This window comes from Hoplias malabaricus, chromosome 3 (assembly GCF_029633855.1).
Source record: "Hoplias malabaricus isolate fHopMal1 chromosome 3, fHopMal1.hap1, whole genome shotgun sequence".
NCBI lineage: Eukaryota > Metazoa > Chordata > Actinopteri > Characiformes > Erythrinidae > Hoplias > Hoplias malabaricus.
The window spans coordinates 35,509,299-35,530,822 of record NC_089802.1 but is presented as its reverse complement, the minus strand read 5'-3'; the positions used below and the strand labels follow the sequence as shown (position 1 = coordinate 35,530,822).

The window sequence follows — 21,524 nt, the reverse complement described above, 5'->3', positions numbered from 1 at the left end:
TATCATGAAACACTACCAACACTACCATATTATTACCACCACAAGTGTTTAAAGAAGTTGAAATAGTAACAAGATGAGTAAAGATGATTAAACAACAAACCTTTGACCCATTTGAAGGCTTCTTACTTTGTGAAAACTAGATTGCTGGTTGCCTGATCTCGCGTGGCAAACAATGCTCTCACAAACGTATAAACAATGTTGAGTTAATAAAAATCCGCTGCTGCTCAGTTTGTGCTTGTTTCTGAGGCTGTGTTTGGTGTGACACCATGCACATTGGCCAGAGTATCAGTTCAGCGTTGGTTAGTTCACAAGCTCAGCAGGATGGCTCAAACCTCAGCCACATTTACACATGTATAATACCTCACACAGAAAGGAGGACTGCTGAATTTGATTTACTTCACGTGAGTGTGTGTATTTGCCTGAAAAATCGTAAAGGGAAGTGGTGGGGAGACATTTTGTGGTGTTAGTGTGTTTATAAAACTCCATATATCTGCCCACGCCTCCTTAAACTTCACATGCTTTAACCTGTTACATTGACTAAATAAGTAATTGTGATTCTTTAAATCAACAAAATGTTCTTGGTCTTCTTTGTCCTTTGGTGGTAGATCATCTAGTATTTATTTTTAAATAAAATTAACAAGAAAAACACTGATGCCGGTGTTATATATTATGAACAAAATGTTGTGCTCCTTTTATATTTCTGCATGTATTAGCCCTGCCCTCTATATTTTCTGTACAACACAATCACATAATAAAAATCACATGTAAACAAAGACATTGATATGAAGCACCAAAGCTTCTCCACACCTTCCAATGACAAGGGGATGTATTTTGGGCTTTCCTGTTTTCGAAATGCCAGAAAAAGCTCTGTGACTATGGTTATATGGATAATGGCGGTCCGGCTAAGCTAGGGTTGCCTTGTTTCTTTTTGTAATTGTATTGCTCAGAACTAAGAGGGACTAAAATCTAATTACCTCTCCACTGACTTCTTCCCCATGTCATATCATAGCACCCACCACCATGTCTCCTTCTGTCTTCTCTTCAACCTGTAGATTTAGATGCCTGTGTTGGATGGGGGTTGGGGGGCACACTTCTACATGCACATAACCAAGCTGTCCAGAACTCCAAGGTTAGGGCATTCCACCAACAGGGGGACAATGTGGATGCTAATAGTCAGGTGTTTTAAATTGATCATTTCTCTAGTGTGTTAATGAACAAACCTACTATAGACAGCAGAAAAGATCCCTCCTCCCAGGTTTATATCACATCAGTGGATGATGCCTTGGCCATCGGAGGCCAGGAACCCTAGAGACCATATATTGCCTTGTTCTCTGTGGGTTGGTAGTATTGCCCTCACTCTCACCTCATTACACGAGCCACAAGGTGTTTGTTAGCTGCACTAGGTGATTTAGGGTTCATCTCTAAACCCTGAATGTCACTGCTTTTCCTAATGATCTTCATCTTCTCCTTGATGACATGGCAACTGGTTTTGTGATGCCTGTCTAAAGACACAATAAGCTGCTTAAATATCTCTCAAAGCTTCTTCTAGTGGAGGATACACCATACTACCCAGGAAGTCTTTTAAAAAATTTGGAGTGACATCACTGTGTACACACCCAGAGAGTACACAAACACACTAATGTAACACATAATCACAAATATGCAGCAGATATATAATATAGTGAATATAAGCAGATGTTAAACTTTCACAACACAATTAAATGGACTGAATTGCTGTGCAACAGCTGCAATTGCCTCTGGAGTAGTTGGGGTGTACTTAACGCATGCATTGTGATAGGCTCAAATCATCAGTAGTCAACATCATATTTGAAAGAGATCAGCTGTAACGTTTCGCCAATTACTGCCCATCTCCTCTATTCCTCTGACTTCTTCCGAGGTAGGAGAGGAACAGTAGTAAAGGAGGGGAGGACAGTAGCAGTAGCAAGTTTCTGGAGCCACCCATAGACTCTTAGCCTTTTCCTCCATGTGCATTGAGCTCTCCAGTGGCATTGTGTTAGCAGCAGTTTGAAAGAAAATGTAAGGTCTTCAAGTGCTCCTAACCCTCTTGGTAGAAAAATAATGTAGTTTCTAGCTAAAACCTGTATTACCACTCAACAAACATTTTAAATTATTTAAATATAAATCTATTGTGGACTACATGAAATAAATGTTTTGAAGGTCTCTTAAATTATTGTTCAAATCTGAGAGGTGCGGACAAGAATTAATCGTACTCATGGCCTGCAAGGCATTCCCCTACTATGACTAGCACATTGATACTTTAAGCATATGTTTTGCTCTGGGATTTGTGAACTTATACATTATTCAGTGTTTTACAGATAGTGAGAACAGTTTATTCTCAGGTATTTGAGGAATTGTGAAAACAGAATTGTAGAAACTTACTTGAGTTACAGCTTTGGGAGGGTTCCGTTTTTTGCCAGAGGGGCAGTCTGCCCTTACTAAGATCCAAGAGAGGGGAGAAGAGGGAGAGAACTTGATGGGGGTGTTAAATCTCAGAGAGAATCAGAGAATTGGTGTGATGAGAGAAGTTTCAAACACAACCTCCATCTTAAATTTCAGTTATTATCCAGAAAATGTCATCACTAATAATGGAATTTATTCATTTATTTATTTATTTATTTTTATTTACTTGTTTGTGAAGAGAGAATCAAGAGCATAGCAGGCAGACTATCATACAATTGTGTTATATTGGCTTATCAATGTATGTATAGCGTACATGTCAAGGCAAAACCGTAGCAAACATGTCTCTCATTTTTTAAAATAATTTTTAAAATGATTTTACAGTTTAAAATTTTTAACGGCTGTATGGACCAGCAACAATTCCCCAAAAATTTCTTGAAAAAAAAAAGAAGTGTGTTCTAACTCCACTAATTCTTTTCAATTCTTCTTCAAACACAGCATTTCCATAGATAGAATGGAGTAAAAAAAAAAACTCAATGTGTTCATCTTATTTAAGTATTTATAGCAAAAGTGGAAAGTATTTCTGACATTTTATTTTAGAATATTCATCCTTGGACTCACCCTGATGCTTAGTATATTTATTCAAAATGCAAAACAAGCCTTTCTTATCAAACAGGTGCTAACATGACGTGGAAATCACACTTATACCCTGTTTAAAAAATAACAATCACAATGTGATCTAGGATGTGCAGAAGCAAAGTAAGCCGCTTGTCTTAATATAATTTCATTAGTTAATTGAACTCAGATCTCAGATGCAATAAAAAGACAAAAGTAATTCTAAGTAATTCTTTGTACTTGCCTTATTAGTATTCGGCTGTATTGTCTATGTTCGCTGAAGACCTGGAAAAGATCCTTGTGCTGATTTCAAAGTGCCTGTTTGGGTCCTGACCTGTCATCCTACTGGGTTTTGCTGCTGATTGCACACAAGCAAGACAGATCCCCTAATTTAAGCTCAGGTGAAGACTATGCAGGAGCTCGGCGGGTGAGTTTGAGGAGGTCTCCCACTATCATGGCCATCTAAAAGGATCGCCAGCTGGAATAGGAGAGAAATTGCTTCTTGCTGAGGCATTTCAGCCATCTGATAGGATTCACCTTGTGCACATCTACCCCACTGCTCTGGTATTCAGAGATAGAAAGAGTTCTGAAACTTGGGAGGAATAAATGAAGTAGATCTTGCTGTGGCAGTGGACGGGGTTCATTTAGGTCCACTGGGCTCCTTCTGCCTGCCTTTTTATAACAACCCCAGGGCGGTCACCTGTAGGGTTTATAGTGAAAACCTCTTTTAAAAAATACCTCACAGGCAACTCTGTACCTGCTCCTCAAACCTGTTCTATTGTTTGGCCACATAGGTCCCAACATCAAGTCACGACTGGCCTTGTGGACTCAACCCAAAAGGCGGATAATTTACAAACTCACCATGCATTGCAGCACTCAACTTGGGCTGTTTTTTGCACCCAGCCAATGCTCCTTAGCTGTGGACAGACAGGAAATATCATCCTGCTGTGCTTTTTGAGCCCACTCTTCTGTTGCCAAGTTCTAGCTTTGACACATTCAAGCAGCAGGATATACACTTACCTCCACTGTGTGTGGCATTAACAGGGCTTTTCAATTTACACAACCCCCTCCATATCTTGTGCCTGGCAGGGAGAGGGATGTGTGGGATGTGCTTTTTTGCCTATTGTCTGTGATTTCTTTTCCTCAATACTTTAGTATTTTTCTTTGCAAAATGATAAGTTCTGCAGCTAGGCATTTTAGAATTTTAGTGGCATTTGGAATTAGCAGGAGCTACACTTGCATGTTAATGATGTTTAGATTAATTAGGAAGATCATCAGATCATCATCGATGGGTTTCAGGTTTATTGGAGTTTGGAACTCTGTGTCACAACATGATTCTAAGCCGTTTCGATGGAGATGGAGGAGTGTGCATATTTTATTGGATTCTCTTTATAGGCAACAAAGATTGGAAATAACTAAACAAGTCCTGAAGTCCTTTAAAATGGCATCTTGCTGTCATGTACATGGTAAAAAGTCCTTATTTAAAGAAACTATGTTATATATTCATTCAGTACTTGAACTTTCAATGGTTTAAGTACAAACATTTCAAAGTATTAGGTTTAAATAAGTTTTAAAGTACTAACAGAATTAGTCATACATAATTAAACTATTCTCTTTCTCAGTTGTAATTTCATTCAACAAAAATAACCAAAAATTAAGTAGTTTAAAAATGGGAAGTGAGAAAAATTCATTAGTCACTTGGGGATGACATTGCATCCAAAAGTACATATGAGGTTTTTTAGACAATTTAAAGATAGTGACACTGATGTCAATGACTAAGAGCATAAAAATGCTTAACTTTTAGGTTACTATGCAACAGTAACCATAAGATGACAATCTGGTGGTTAAATAATATTATAACATTTGCTGTTTTTTTTTTCAGAATAGCAAAGTCCAATTCACAATCCATAGCAAAATAGATTTGAAACCAAAAGACTGCAGACCAAATAAAATCATTTAGCAATACATATGTCTAACCCTGAATATAGCTCTACACAACTGGTTGCAGTTGTAGGCCAACATACTACATTTCTGTCCAAACTCAGAGAAAGAGATTGAGAAGATAGAGAAAGAGAAGAGGAAACATAAGGGAAACAAGAAGAGGGCAGGTACATTTCCCCTTAGAAAAGATGTTGCCCAAACTGTAAATGTGCTATTAATAAAAGCTAGCTAGCTAACATGCTATACCTATATAAAGGACAAGCTGAAAGCAAAGAAAAGCAATTTCATTCAGTGCAGCAGTCATTTTTTAATATGAGACAGTGTTGCTGCTGTCATAACCCAACGAAGTTAACCTTAGCCTAGCAACTAACTCATAAAATGCACAATGTTAGTTCCAGAAGCAGCCACAGTCCCTGAGGAAGAAAGAACAGACAGCTCTTCCTTTTGTGATGCAGTGGAACATGGAGCCCATCAAAGTAGGTGGTTAACAGTTGGGGCTTTTGTTTTTATATTTTATTTATGATTAAATAATATATAATGTAAATTAGATGTTTCAGTATAATACACGGATAAATAGCTAATATTTGTTTATCTATATAAAATTTGTTTGTCTATTTATTGCACAACCCCACTCCACCATAATTGCCTGTTTTTATAAAGGTAAAAAAAGATAAATAAGACATATCGGCATTGCTCCAAACTTAGCCCCCATTCATAAATGTCTAGTGGTGTCTCTGAGTCAAATGGAATAATATAATTTTTAAATATCTGTATAACCTTCTAGCAACATCAGGGAACAAAATATCAAAGTTGATTATACACAGAGAGATGAAGAAGAATGTGGGATGGTGAGGGGGGTGGGGGTTTGTGTGGCTTTGAGAAACTAAGACATTCAATTTGAACCCAGCCATTTCCTGTGAAATAATGTCCAAAGCTTATGTGAATTATCCAATAATCCAAGCTTTAATAGGCACCTCTTGAATTCACATTGCTAACTTACATGATCTGAACAGGAAGAGGTCCTCTTCTTTTCCTTCCATCTGCCATGCTAATGAGGAAACTGGGCTATACTTAACCCGCATGAGACTTTTTAAATAGGCCAGCCTTAGAGTCGATGGATTTTCTCTTCTGAAAAGCACAGATGCGGTGGATCTGCCCTGGAAGTCTGCAAGTAACAGTTTAGCACTTCGCCTGCCAAACTGCCACAAACTGTCTTGCATGGCAGTAGTTGCATAGCAACCTCCTGAATGCTCATCCATGGTCATTTATTTACATATGCATTAACATATATCACTCCTCACCATTACAGACACAAACTGGGATGTCGGGTCTCTTTAGATTTTTTTTCATGTTTTAATTATGTTGTAAATAAACTTTGTTATGAGCTGGATTGGAGCAGAGCAAGTTACAGCAACACAAGATTACATAACTAGCCTATTTTCCTCAGTAAAGGTGGACCTGACAACATATTAGTATGTAAAGCTCAGGAAAACAGTGCCCAAGAAGAATGTCGGTTACTTGATTGAACATGATTTACAGGTGAGGGCCAGTATTACAGACAATTAATTGGTTTGTTCTTAATATTTGAGAATTAAGATTATGTTTTTTTTATTTCCCTGTTTGTATTACAGAAGAAAATAGTCACTGTCCAAAAACATAACAACCAACCAACCAAACGAATAAACCAAAAAATATATCACCATTTTTGTTGAGTTTTAGTTTACTACATCATTTTGAACATAGCAGCTGTGTTTTCATGATGACTGGACCAATAGAAATGCTTCAAAATTACTTGGGATAAATTATTTTTACAATGACTTCCAGTATAAGTTTTTTTTTTTCCTTCTCCTATAAAGTTAATATTTGGAGATATATGTTTTTATTTTGACACAAATGGCACCATTTAAATTTAGGAATTATAGCATATCTTTTTTACATTTTCTGAAGTTATGAAATTCTAAACTACACAGTTGAGGTCTATGATCATGTATAGTTTATAAGCAGTAAACAATATGTGCAGCAGAAATGTAAACATATAATCAAAATAACATTAAATATATTAGCCATATAGAAATGTAACTAGAAATCTAACAAAAATAATAATAGTAAAGTAGTATAAAAGAAAAAAAAATTTATATTTAAATATTCACATTCTAATAAAGGTACACTTGTCAAGCTGTATAAAGTTGTAATGAATAGTAATGGGAATAAATTGGGAGCGATGTAACTGAAATTTTGTATCTTGTCATGCTTTCTGAAAGTGGTAACATTTCGTTTTCAGTAGCTAAAAACCCTTAAATCTTTATAACAATGTTCCAACATGTAGCATAGGAACAAACTCTCTATTTGTAACCTTGAATTTAGAAGAAACCTTGGATGAGCAGATGTCAAACTTTTGTATGAATAGAAATAAATGTGATGCTAACTAAAGCTGTCATGGTGACTAAAGGAATACCATTTTAGTATTAGTGCCTTTGAGTTGGAACCACATGGTTAGCTTATCTAACAAGAATTGAAAGGTAACAAACAGTCTGTGATTAGCATGATGCAAATCGCTTGCCACAATCATTACACAGATGTCACGGTTGCAATGCAAAGAAATCCTTTAAGGACATGTCCATATGGTTGTGGATGTGGGATTTAGAATTGCCATCTTTTCTCTTCTTAAGTGAATGTTCTGCTAGCACATCACTGGAGCAACAATACATGAATCATCCATGATAACAGCTGAGACCATGCTATAATTTTTCTCTTTATCTGAATTACAAAAACACTTCTGTGACTGTGGTATCTATCAAACACTCTGAATCTCATAAGTGTTCATAATGTTCTGTTCCACAGATGCACCCTGCCATTTGTTGTATATTGATGGGGGTTGTTTTGTTGAGAAAGACAACTAAACCCAATTGTACAAAATACAGTGTGTGAAAATGAAAGGTGAGTCCATAAAAACGGTACACGCTCTTGAGACCCTGACTGATGCTGCTGTGTTTTGGTCATGGCAGGGCTAGCATGCATGACTGAATTTGGGAAAAAGATACTGCTGGTTTTCATTGCATCTCCTTCATCAAGAGACTGGGTTCAGCACTAGTTTGATTTAGCCAGTAGCTCTAGTTTTAGTGAGAAATATTGGAAGAACAAAAGCTTAGCCAGCTACGTTCCATGTGTCCTTTGTAATGGATCAAAAAGTGTTCACCTAAATTATCAGGGTTCTTAATGTAACCACAAAAATCAAAGAACAAAATCACCATTCTCACCTTCTCTAAACCACCCTGGTATGTGCATCTGTTATTTTAAAAGATAACGAGCTATTGATCCACCCAGATTTGGTGTGCAGCCATGAGAAGTGAGTGAGCAGAAGCTATTCTCTTTAGCCATTTTTGCTTTGTTTTATTTTTACTCCTCTCTTATTTTCACTCAGTATTCTTATTTCTTTGCAGTTGTTCTGTTTGATTTGCTCCTTTTGACCTTGTCTTTGTGTTCTCACATAAAGAAAGGTTCAGTGCTGTGACTGGATATACTCAGATGAGGATATGACATAGGAACCAGAGCAAAGACAGAATTGCAGTCTTGATCCCATGTTTCTTATTTAGCCAACAATAAACAGTTTTTTTATGATTTCTGGGTTAGTAGGCACAGGCACTCAAATTACATTACTCAAATATGGAATGAGTTAATACATTTTCTCAGGCTTTCCCTGACTCTTGCACACTCTAATATCATATGTGGTTATCATTCAGTTCCTAGTTGGTTTAATCAGTACTTCATCATGTGAAATCAAGTTTTTCAAGTTAATGGCATTTTTCAAGCGCTGACATTTTGAATAAAATCCATGTGATCAAGGAGAATATCTGGAAACAAACTTTGTTCTTCACACTTACTCAAAACACCTTTTACAAGAAAAAAGTCTTGTACTGACTTGTCTGATCCAATTGTATCATCGCAAGTGTTGTTTATAAGTTGATTATACTTTAATATCCCCCCTGCCCAGGCACAGTTAATATTAATATACATTATGAAACAGTGTTGGTTAATGTTCATTGTCCTTGTTAATAAAATAAATAAAAATGACTAGTTTTATCAGTGATCAGAACTTTTAGCCACTGAAAATCAGTTTTCATATTAATTGCAAAATTTTCACACTGAATTTTTGGGATGTTTTTGGGTTTCCTTTTTGTTTACTTGTATTAAATTGATTGTCACTGCTTTTTTGCACCTACTCAGATCACTTATATTCAATTGAAGCATTTCCATCTGTGTTGGTGGCCCGTGTTTGGCATGTGGTGTGAGTTAAATGTGGGAGTTGGAGAACGGCAGCTGAACTCCTGCTCCTGGAGCTGGGCCAACCCTCTGCCTCTCCGGCATGGGGGGGTTCTCACTTAATTGGTCGAGCCCACTGTGGTAGACCTCTCTCTTAAAGCTCAAGTGTCAATTAGATGGTCGTTGCCAACAGCAGGCCTCTCTAATACGCAGGCAGAATCCAAAAGCATAAAAATGTGTTACTTTTAAGTGAGAACTAACCTAAGCAGAGGATTTGATTGCGTCCGAGAGACTGGAGGGCCCACAGATTCAAGCCAGCTGAAACATTTCCAATGCCAATTATCACAGTGATCTGTAGCAGGCACAGTATTTGAATACAAGTTATGCATTGTCATTACCTGCTGAGAGATGGCATGGTGTCATGATAAATATGTTGCGTTTTGATGCCCACTTGTTTCAGTGAAATGTTTCCTTTGGCTTCTGAAAGGCACAAGAGGTTGCGCTAGTAAATTGCTTGTTGTTGAAAAGAGCACAGGTGTTTGGCACACCGCATACCAATAAGCTTCATGCAAATGTGCCGAAAACAGCCAGCATTGGGATGCCACTGCAGCAACGTACAATAAGTCTAATTACACACTTAATCACGATTTTCTGTCGAAAGCAATATCCTGCCATCATGGAGAGAGACAGATTAGTCAGATGGATTGTTTATTATGAAAACAATGGCACCAGTTATGCTCGTTATGCTGAGGAGCCAGAGCTCATCGCAAATTAATCACTTGATGCTGTAGTTGCGTGCTTCTGGATAAATGGGTAGAAAAAGCCTGGTGATGATATTCTGTTATACGTGTTGTCAGTGGGTTATGAATAAAGGGTCTCATTAGTGATTAGGGGGACCCATCAAAGTAATCTTTCATCTCTAAATGAATTCGAATGATTTGTTTCGCATCTCATTTGTAATCTTGTGCGCCAACTGTTGTTCTGACCACTTCAGAGTTGTGCTAATTATTACTTTGTGCTGGTAGATGAAGGAGGGTCATAGCTGGTAGTGGGAATCACAATATGATATATTGCCCACGATTACATGGGTATCATGATACTTTGATTCTCAATATATTTCAAAACATTCGTTTATGATACCGTTTCTCATTTTTCAATCATGGCATACTCTAAATGGATGCAGAAGTCACTCCAATATATATATATATATATATATAAAAAACAGCAGATAAATTGTATATTTATTAAAAATTGTCTGAGCTGCATGGTGGCGCAGCAGGTAGTGTTGCTGTCATACAGCTTCAGGGTCCCTGGGTTATGGGTTCTAGCCCCATTCCGGGTGACTGTCTGTGAGAAGAATGATGTGTTCTCCCTGTATCTGTGTGGGTTTCCTCCGGATGGCTGTCTGTGAGGAGTGTGGTGTGTTCTCCCAGTGTCTGTGTGGGTTTCCTCTGGGTGGCTGTCTGTGAGGAGTGTGGTGTGTTCTCCCTGTGTCTGCGTGGGTTTCCTCTGGGTGACTGTCTGTGTGCGACCCTGAACTGGATAAGCGCTTACAGACAATGAATGAATGAATGAATGAATGGAAATTTGCTTGAGTATAAAATGCACCATGTCCAATGCCATCGTTCTGATTATTTTTGATTATTATATTGTGATACTTTTCTCAAAATATTTTTATTTTCTTTAAATTTTCAGACTTTATTTTTAACTTATCCTGACTTTATTCTTGTATTTAAATTCATTATTGTATTTGAAGTATGACAGACTAAACAAGCTCATGGGGTGCAAACAATACCAGGGCCCACCCAGTCAGCCCCTGATAATTCACTGTGAGTTGGAGTTTGTGTGTGAGGGAGGCGAGGGGAGTGTGAGACACAAGAAATGCTGCCTTTGCTGTTGTGAAGCGCTTAAAGTGCTTCACCCCCCGATCGACAACTTAACTGGACACCTGCTTTTACCTACACTACTGGTTGAAATGCTGGGGAGCTGAAATTGTTCAGGCCAGTTATCAGTTAATTTCGGACATCATGAAGTCATTTTCATGATATTGTTTTTATACTTATGCCAGCGGCATCATAATATTGTTTTTATAATGAAGACAGACAGGACCTAAAGAAGACTCCTAAATAGGCAAAAAGCAGAATTAATGTGTTTATTAGTTTCAGTTTAATAGAATTTAACAACCAGAGGCTGGATTCACAGTCTTAAGTAACAAATTGTTTTTAAATGTAATTCTTTCTCTAAAATTCATACTTAAAATTTAAGATAAACAGTTTTTTTTTTTAAGAATTATATAACTTTTTACTTAATGTTTCACTGAACCCACAGTATTCCTAAAAATATATGTTCTTAACTATTTTCTTAACATTAAAAGCCTCACACTTGTTTTAGAAATGAGTAAGGTACAGGAATCCTCTAAAATGGTCAATTTAAGTAGATGAATTACTACCAATAACCAAGATTAAAAGTGGAGATAGTTCTTTAAATACTGTTGGTTTTTACAGTTGTTTAGGGAAAAAAATGGCAAATTTCAAGCTATGTTTTTTCTATTGGCTGTTCCCTCCACCTTCACTTCTAATTCTTGTTTATTTAAATTTTTGAACGCAAGCTTGAATCTTGTTTTTATCCTTTTATCCTTTGCTATCAGCTGCTAGGATTTAACTGAATAATATAAAATGGTACTATGTAATAATAGTTGGTTATTTTTTAAAAATGTGGATCATGGCAGTTATAAACTGTAAAATGCAGCATGAAAGACTTCATTGTAAATTGCCTACAGAAGAAAAAACACAAGGTAGATGTTCCTAATCCAGTGATCATTCAGTGTAGTATGAATTTATTATACATTTTACATTTATAATAACCATTATAATGTTTTTGGAGCTGGCCAGTAGAAGTCTACCATGACTGATGTAATACCACTGCAAACTGTCTGACTCTCTCTTGTTTTTGGAACACATTGACCAGACATTGTCCTTACAAAAACAGCAGATAAAGAAAAGAACATTTGTTTGACATCAGAACATCCGGATTATAAACCCGCTGCATCCTTTTTTTACTGTCATTGCACTGCCAGAGGGTCATAATTCCTTTTTGGTGTTTTGTTCTCACCGCTGTATGACAAGCCTTGGTGCTTCAGCTCCAGCTTGCGTTCTCTTAGCCGATCAGATAATGTGCAAATGGAGCCGCTGGGATTTGCTTCGCTGGTCATGTTTCAGCCCCCACAGTTTGAGAGGAAGTGAAGTCGTTATTCTGAAAAGCACACAAGTCATTCGCGTCAGGCAAAAAAGTAAAATACAACGAAACAAAACCAACGGATAAGAATAATGGATAGAGCTGTGAGGGGTTTGACTTAGTTTTGTTTAGACAATGTTATATGATTTTATGGAAATTCATTGCATAGCTAAAGTATCAAAGATAAAAAATTTTAAATATTTCCTTTTTCAGTTGGAAATATTTAATACTTAAGCTCTTAATACAAAAGAGTTTGATACCTGTCAGTATTCAGTGAGAAATGCAACAGCTCTCCATTAAAAAATAATTTAATACAATAATTAAAATAAAAATGTAATAAAATTAGGCTGCTTTGAAAGAAAAAAGAAAAAAACATTCATGGTCTCAAACCAGCTTTCCAGAAATGTATTTGCATATGTATAAGAGTCCGAATTTACTTCTGAAGAGCATGAGAAGAAATAAAAGAACTCATAAAAACAGAACCCAGAAAGGAAAACACAGACACACAAAGGATACCAAGACTAAACAGAGATTTCCGTCCTCTCCTGAGTCACACCCTGTAGAGCAGGGATGACAAATGTTGGATATATTTACAGTCAGTCCTGCTGTTGTAAGAGGTCTGCATTAATAGTGTTTTATATTCTTTACAAAACTATTGATGTGATGAATAGAAGAAAACAGTTAATTGTTCATACTTTTGACCATAAAGTACTCTGATCAGCACTGATAAGAGGAGTAAAGTGGGTGTTGTTACCTATTCAGGAATGATGTAGAGGTTGATCTTTGCTGGCTGCCAAAGATTGCAATCCATGTTGTTTTTTTTTTTGTTTTTTTTTGTTGTGCTGCTACTGAAGTTCACGCTGTTTTGATAGTAGCATAATTGCCCACTCTGGCCCCTAGTGGAGGGCCAGGGCATTTGTTCATAAAAATCACATGGAATAATCCAGACCTGGATATAAATAGATAGCCTTACAGACAGGTAGATTATATATATATAAATAAATAAATAGATAGATAGATAGATAGATAGACAGGCAGACAGACAGACAGACAGACAGACAGAAAGGATGACAGATGGCGTTACAGATAGAAAAACAGACAGACAGGCTTCCAGACAGACTGAAAGAGAGACAAAGTTACGGACAGTTATAGATAGATTACTATTGCTATTAAAGTTATTAAGAGTGATTAAAGTAATTGAGAATGTTACAGAGTATTAAACTGTAACTCTCACAGTGTTCATTTAACATTAATAGTGTTGATTTAACAACGGAGTTGTTAAATCTGCTGTGTAGGTAGATCGATCAAATTGACAGAGAGAGAGAGAGAGAGAGAGAGAGAGAGAGAGAGAGATATTTAGTGTCTGAACTTTGCTTCTTTGTAGTTTTTACATCTGAGATTTTTACCATTATTTTTCTTAAATACTATGGTAAAAAAATGAGATAATTTGCATTTATCAGTAATATCCCAATCTCATTTTTACACTATTATTTAACATAAAGACCCACTAAGAGGGTGATAGAAAAAGAATCATCTGTATGACATTTAAAAATTAATGATCATTTCAGCCTGAAAATGAATAATTTGAAGCACACTAATAAGGAGGTTCTGTGGGGGCTGATTTTTGTTCTTGTAGGTTTTTGTTATTTCCTTATCATTTAGCGGCATATGCTCCAAATACAAGTGGTTTTCCAAAACTTTCCTTTGATACAATGTGACATTGAAAGCTCATCTAAAACAATTCAAATCCATGTGATTTTAGCTCTGCCACAATTGTGTTTCATGATTTAGGTATTGCCTCAGCTGCCTCAGACGAGGGAATCCAGTGTAATGTGGTTATGCGTTGTAAAACCTAATTGCCTGCCTCTATGTTGTGAGCAGTGATAGTGATGACAACTGCTACTTACACTGCTGGAAGCAGAGCTTTCTTGCTCTACTCCTGCTGTTCTAGTCTGTATTCTTCAGCTTGTATTATGTATCACATCCTTTTGAATTATTGTGCAATTATTTGTCATTGTACAACGTACAATGAAATGTGTCTTCCGCATTTAACCCATCTGTGGCAGTGAACACACTAGTGCACTAGGGGCTGTGAACACACACCCAGAGCAGTGGGCAGCCATCCCCAGTGCCTGGGAAGCATTTGGGGGTTCAGTGCCTGGCTCAAGGGAATTTTAGCCATGGATGTTCCTGCTGGTCCTGGGGATCGAATCGTCTATGCACTATGATGAAGCTACCTAGATCCTTACATTTTTATTAGAATTAGCACTGGAATAGTTTCCTGAAGAAAAAAAAAATATTTCATTAAATTTTGATAAGCTTAGAACACCTGTTTTGTTCTCACCAGCAGTGTGGCCCAACGAAGTGGTCGTTGAGGAGAACTTTCGTTGCTATGGTTTCAGTGACGTAAAAAAAAAATCCTGGAGGTAAACTGTTTGTCTATAAATTCCATCCATGTGTAGGGCATCACTGTTGTGGCAACTGCATTTGTAATTGGAGATTCTTGCCGTCTTTCTACAGCAAATAAATAAATAAAAATATAATTGCACTCAGATACATATTTTCATTTTTAAACATGCAATGATTTAAGGACAAAATGTACACATCAATCATAATTCCTGAGTAGCATTTTTTTTTTTACCTAACCACCACTTGTAGGGAAAGCCATGAGTTTGTCCTCTACATGACAGATTTGGAGACCAAAAATGTCTCAGTCGATCAGCTACATTTGGGCTACGACTTGAAATGTGTAGGTTTTTTTAAAAAAATATAAAAGCAAAATAAGGCACCCCCTCCAGGGTGTATTCCCGCCTTGCGCCCAATGATTCCAGGTAGGCTCTGGACCACCGCGACTCTGAACGGGATAAGGGTTACAGATAATGAATAAATGAATGAAAATCAATATAAAATACTGGAATAGAGGAGTAGTTGGGGTATTAAGCCTTGTGATTGACAGTTGTGAACAGTAGCGAAAGGCACTGTGGGTGGGCTCGTTCCAGAGGCTAATCCAGCTTGAGGCCTCAGATGACACCTGTGTCTGGAGTGTGTCAGCTGCTTTGGGATTGGGTGTTATGGAAGCCAGGAGGTCAGTGAAGTGTGTTAAACCTGTCGGACAGTGTCAGCTCTCCCTCCAGCATGGATGCTGCCACAGGTCAGACCTGACACTGGGGTCTGGGCAGCCACAGGCCAGCTGGAGCTTCGATATATGGGAGTAGGTTCTTATCTCCTGCCTAGCTTTATGGGTTATGTTATGTTCTTATTCAGAGCTTAGTTTTATAGTGAGCATGTTAGACAGGTAGTAGATGAACGTAGTGTTTGGAGTCTTGCCCAAGGACTCTTATTGGTATAGCATTGTGTAGTGCAATGGTCACTAATCCGCTTGTTAAGTGTGACGCTACATGTGACGTTTCACCATTTCCGGGTTCAAGCATGCATTTGGTCCTGTGTCATTTATTTATAAGACGTTGTGTTTGTTGAATAAAGCAGTGTCTCAATTAATTGTGTGATCTCAGTTCTGGAGTTCAGAAAAAATAATACATTTAATGTAAATATAAGCCAATGTGTCTTTGGCAGCACTGTTTGCACAAAGAGATCCTGTATGGTCAGTGGAGCTGATACAAGGTAGGTGCATAACGTAGTGTCTTGCCATCTAAGCTCACAGCAGAACCCAAAGATTCAGTATAGAGTGATGATTTTCTTGCAGTCTTAGCAAGCTCAAACAGCTTGCTCCTGTCTTGAACTAAACCTCGGTCGGCCACAGGGTGAGCAGAGAAGTTATCCACCATGCTATGCTATCTGTACACAGGAGTGTTCCACTGGTCTTCACATCTAACACTCTTAACACTGCTTCCTTCCAGCAAACCATGGCATCATCATCAGTCTGACATAGTAGTCCAACTCCAAAATCCCAAATTCCCACCTAGATATTTTTTACATACACACACTAGCATTCAGGGGGTCAGGGTTGGGTTAAAATAATCCACATAATCCAGGATTTACTCTCATTATCCATCATGAGATCATCAGGTTGAAGCATTAGTGAATGAAAATTACCCACATTCTACTCTGTATCTGACTCAATAAATCAGTAGAAAAAGCACTGTCAACATGCTTCCATTTTTACAGAGATTAAAGGAACACTAATTAGTATTTGAAATTTAAATGTACCACTTCAAAATTATTATGGTGCTTCACTGACCTGTACTAGGGAGAAGAGAGCCTCTGTCTTTGCTGCACTGGGTTCAGCACAGCAAAAACCACTGTGTAACTTCTGGAGGAGTCACAAACATCTGGACGGTCCTCATATTTAGATATCTTACTAAATCCAATAATTTCAATATAAATCACAATCACAATATCTGTCACTAGAATCACAATTAGATCCTTACCTAGAACCACCGGGAATCTTGTCAGGAAGAAGTGGGTTAACTTTTAATTGTCTCAATTAAAATGATTGAATAACTTCTTTTTCTGCACTGAAGACACACACACACACACACACATATATATATATATATATAAATATATATATATATATATATATATATATATATATATATATATATATATATAATGTGTGTGTGTGTGTGCGTGTAAAAAATAGAATCAATATAGACAAAAATAATAATAATAAAGAATTCACTTCACAGCAGACAGCTTTGGGGCCATGTGGAATTAGAATATGTGAGAGAAGCCTATACTGAATGCCTTGGCCACATTTAGTTGTCTTTCATCTTTGTGTCTAAAGCAGATGACTTTCTGAGCCAGTTCACAGACACAAAAAAGCCGGCGCTGAATAACCTGAATAACCTTTTTTTTTTTCGGTGTGACATTAAATTTTGAATTTCAGGCTTATGCTGAAAAGAGGGTTTTGAAACGGAAGTGCTCTGATGGCAGTGTGCTATTTTTCTCGCAGTTATTCTCTTAATCGTACTGAAAGGATATGTGTCCTGGCCTAGAAGCATAGCGTCGTGACCATGACTTACAGTGTTACATGTGCGGATTCACATCCTGTTCTCTTGTTTCCCCTTAAAACGCTGTCGTCTTAATGCTGCACTGATAAAAGCTTCAAGAGGGTGTAAGTGTGTATATGGGATTGTGTGCATCCATGCACGTGTGTTTTGAAAATGAGGCTCATACTGTTTCTGCTTTGTGTTCAGGGGAGCCGAAATGGACTCTGGAGTTCACACAATGTCTCTCCATCGACCAAAGGCGTTACTCTGTGAACTCAACCAATGCTCAGCTTAAAGCCAGAGAAGCCACAGGGGAGGACCACAGGGGTCCACAAGAGACGCAGGGCCAACACTCAGATATGTCTTACAGTCATAGATATATCAGCTATGTCCCTCTGTCGTGGTCCACTGTGTTCTAATTCTTGAGTCTTGAGCTACTGTAGTCATCGTGCTGTGAAATCTTTATGTAATTGTGCAATTACTTCACTGCAGAAGTCAGAGACCACACTTTCACATATTTCCATTCAGAATGGCAATTAGGCACAATTTATTCCTTTCTTTCCCAGCAGGAAAAACAAACAAGAGCAAAGAGAATTTAGGCAAACCTAGTTTAGCTGGACCTCCATTAGCCACATAGCCATTGTCACAGAGGTGTTTCGGGCATAGATAATCTACCATCAAAGATCAAAGAAGTCTCTGTATTAATTACTAAAATGGCATATTTTTAAAAAATAATGTATTGGCAGTGTGTGACTTCAAGGTGAAACAAAAAGACTCTGAGAAACTATAGAAATGGGAAAGTGTCACTGATATGAGTAGAGTGAGCTGATGTACGTTTGCAGCTCTCCCACCAATGAGAAAATCTGCAGAAAAACATGTCCTTCTCATTCCTAAGGCAATTGATTTTTGGTGATTTGTTTGTGTTTTTTCAAAAGCTAATGAGCAAATGCTACGAATAGGGCAAATTATAAGAGCGAGGCTGTAGACTCTATAACCCAAATGGTCTCCCCTGCAGGTATCAAGTCTTACAGTTGAAAGGTTGTAAACATGCATTGTCTCCAGAACCCCTGCAATGATCAAGTCATAAATCCTACAAAGCAGGAAAGAACTGTTTCTCCTTTGCCATTCACATAGATTTAAACACATAAGATTAATAGAGATTAATAATGTATTTTCCTTGGAAGGAAAAGAAAATAAAAAAAAACATACTGATGAAATTTCCACCACACTTTTCAGCACCCCTATTTTATTATCATTAGGGGTAGGCGATATGGTAAAAATACATTATCATGATTTTTTATTTTTTCAGGATCACAATCTCAATTTTATCACAATTCTTTTTCATGCTGGTTTTTAACCTCTTAACACTACAGGTAATTTTTCCATTTTCCACCTGAAATTACATATCCAAATATTGAGGGGAAGAATAAAATAGAGGCAATTTTATGTAAGTAAAGTTATTGAAAAGCCTTTTCTGTATTTTTAATTAAATTGATATGAATCTTCAGGGGTCAAAATATGTTCAAAACAACAAAACATTTAAGGCACTTTTCTAAATTTAATTTAGAATCTTTTTGAAATCTTCCTTTGGAATCTTCAAAGACCCCAACCTCTCCGTAAGGAAAATTACTAAATGCAGAAAAAAACATTGTATTATCTAAGCTTAATGGCAGCATTTTAAATTTTATCTTCCTTGACAAACTAATTTCATGCACCTCTCTAAATGGCATTTACCCTCAGCCTTTTTGGTTGAGCATCGCCCCTGATTGGTCTACAGACTTGATTGACATGTCGTTAAAGCTTAGAGCCGGTATGCTTTGTGTGTTTGTGAATCGCTTGTGGGCTCTTTAGGCTTCCTGGTGCCACAGTTTATTAATTTATTATTCATTCATTCATTCATTCATTCATTCATTATCTGTAAGCGCTTATCCAGTTCAGGGTCGCTGTGGGTCCAGAGCCTACCTGGAATCATTGGGCGCAAGGCAGGAATACACCCTGGTTGGGGCGCTAGTCCTTCACAGGGCTTTATTTATTATTATTATTTTTATTATTATTTTTTTTTGCGAGTATGTATGGAATAACAAATTCATTTGGTTTTAATTCAGTAGTCATGCATTTTAGAGTACTGACCTACATTATCAGTGTTCTGAAAGTCTGCGCATTCGACTGATGTGTAATATGTACCCAGTACGTGAACAACTTATAAGAACTGCAGCGGACTGACAATCTCCCTGTGATGGTGTGTCGTGGACTTATCCTTCACAATCTGATATTGCACACCCTTATTTATCATGTATATGTGAACTGGCAAGAGCCAGTTGTGGCTTTGTTTCAGCTGATAGTTATTACTAATATGACTGACATATTCCTAAGAATTCTAAGATCTAAAATAAAAAGTGTTAAATAACATGGTCCACTGATGTGTCTGACTGCCTTTTCGTACAAGAAATCACAGATAGAGATAAGTACTTGTCTGACACTGAAAGTGACACCGTAATATTGTGAATGTGATCACTGGTCATTTATACCAGTAATGATCTGAATAAAAAACTAATTGCCTCTTGTGTTTGCTCACACATTGCCTCAAATGATCTCCAACCTGTCACAATACGTGTTGCTGTCTGAATACACACAGATGAGGCAGCCTCAGAGAGACAAAGGAATGGAGCAGGCTGATAATCATATCTGCATGATGAAAACCAGCCTCTTTGTGCTCAGTCCTACGCCTCATATCATCCCGTCTACCTTCAGAGATAAAGCTGTCAGGCGATGACGGAAATCTAATAAATGCACCGACAGAAGATAGAAGGTGGTGAGGGTGAGCAGTTTGATTGATCACTCTGGGCTCTCTTACCCTTCAACTGATAAACAGGTTTTTACACAGAGGAACCAAAACATTGACATCACTCACAGATCAACTGAGACTTTGACTTTGACAAGGCCCAAATCATCTAAACAGCAAGGCTTATTGGGGACCCCCACTCAGCAGTGAATAACTAGACTCGTTGAACAGAGGAGGGATATATAAATAGCCAGCAGCAGGACATTGTAGGGTGATGCAGAAAGGAGACACAGCCTAAGCCCTTCTGATCTGAACCAAGAGTAGGAGGACTGTGGCACAAGTCACTGAAGGTTTTAATGATAGTCGCAGAGGGAATGCGGCTAGTTAGAGTTACTATAAAAGAGTGTAGACACAGATTGAACACTGTGGGGAAACAAATCTACTATAATTATCATCATCCTCATCATCAAGGACTAATAATGTATAACCATTATCATATAAACAGAAATATATTTTTATATGACGACAAGTCTAAATGTTGTGACCAATGCTTTTAATCAGGTAGCAAAGTATTCCAGCATCTCCTTCACATGACTCTCTCTCCACCGTTCCTCAGTTTCCAGAGACAATGGTGCAGGAGACTCTTTCTGCTCCTCTTTCTGTACCTCTGCTCCCAGAGATGGAGCAGCAGTCAGTCCACATGGCAGATCACACTGATCAGAATGAGCTGCAAATGTGCAAACAGTGCTGCCAAAGACACGTGCTTCTTTTTACATTTAATTAATTTCTTTTAATGCGGCACGGTGGTGCAGCAGGTAGTGTCGTTGTCACACAGCTCCAGGGACCTGGAGGTTGTGGATTCGATTCCTGCTCCGGCTGACGGCCTGTGGGGAGTGTGGTGTGTTCTCTCTGTATCTGCGTGGGTTTCCTCCGGGTGACTGTCTGTGAGGAGTGTGGTGTGTTCTCCGTGTGTCTGCGTGGGCTTCCTCCGGGTGACTGTCTGTAAGGAGTGCGGTGTGTTCTCCCTGTGTCTGCGTGGGTTTCCTCCAGGTGCTCTGGTTTCCTCCCACGCTCCAAACACATGCGTTGGTAGGTGGACTGGCGACTCAAAAGTGTCCGTAGGTGTGAGTGTGTGAGTGAATGTGTGTGTGTGTGTCTGTGTTGCCCTGTGAAGGACTGGAGCCCTCTCCAGGGTGTATTCCCGCCTTGCGCTCAATGACTCCAGGTAGGCTCTGGACCCACCGCGACCCTGAACTGGATAAGCGCTTACAGATAATGTTTTTTTTTTATTTCTTTTAATGAACCCTTTAAACCAAGTTACT

General features: G+C 37.9%; 1 protein-coding gene across 1 annotated transcript in view; it reads left to right on the top strand.

Moving 5' to 3' along the window:
• prkg1b (protein kinase cGMP-dependent 1b) overlaps positions 1 to 21,524 on the top strand; it is a 198,856-nt gene that overhangs the window by 30,045 nt on the left and 147,287 nt on the right. The gene's annotated exons all lie outside the window — the stretch shown is intronic.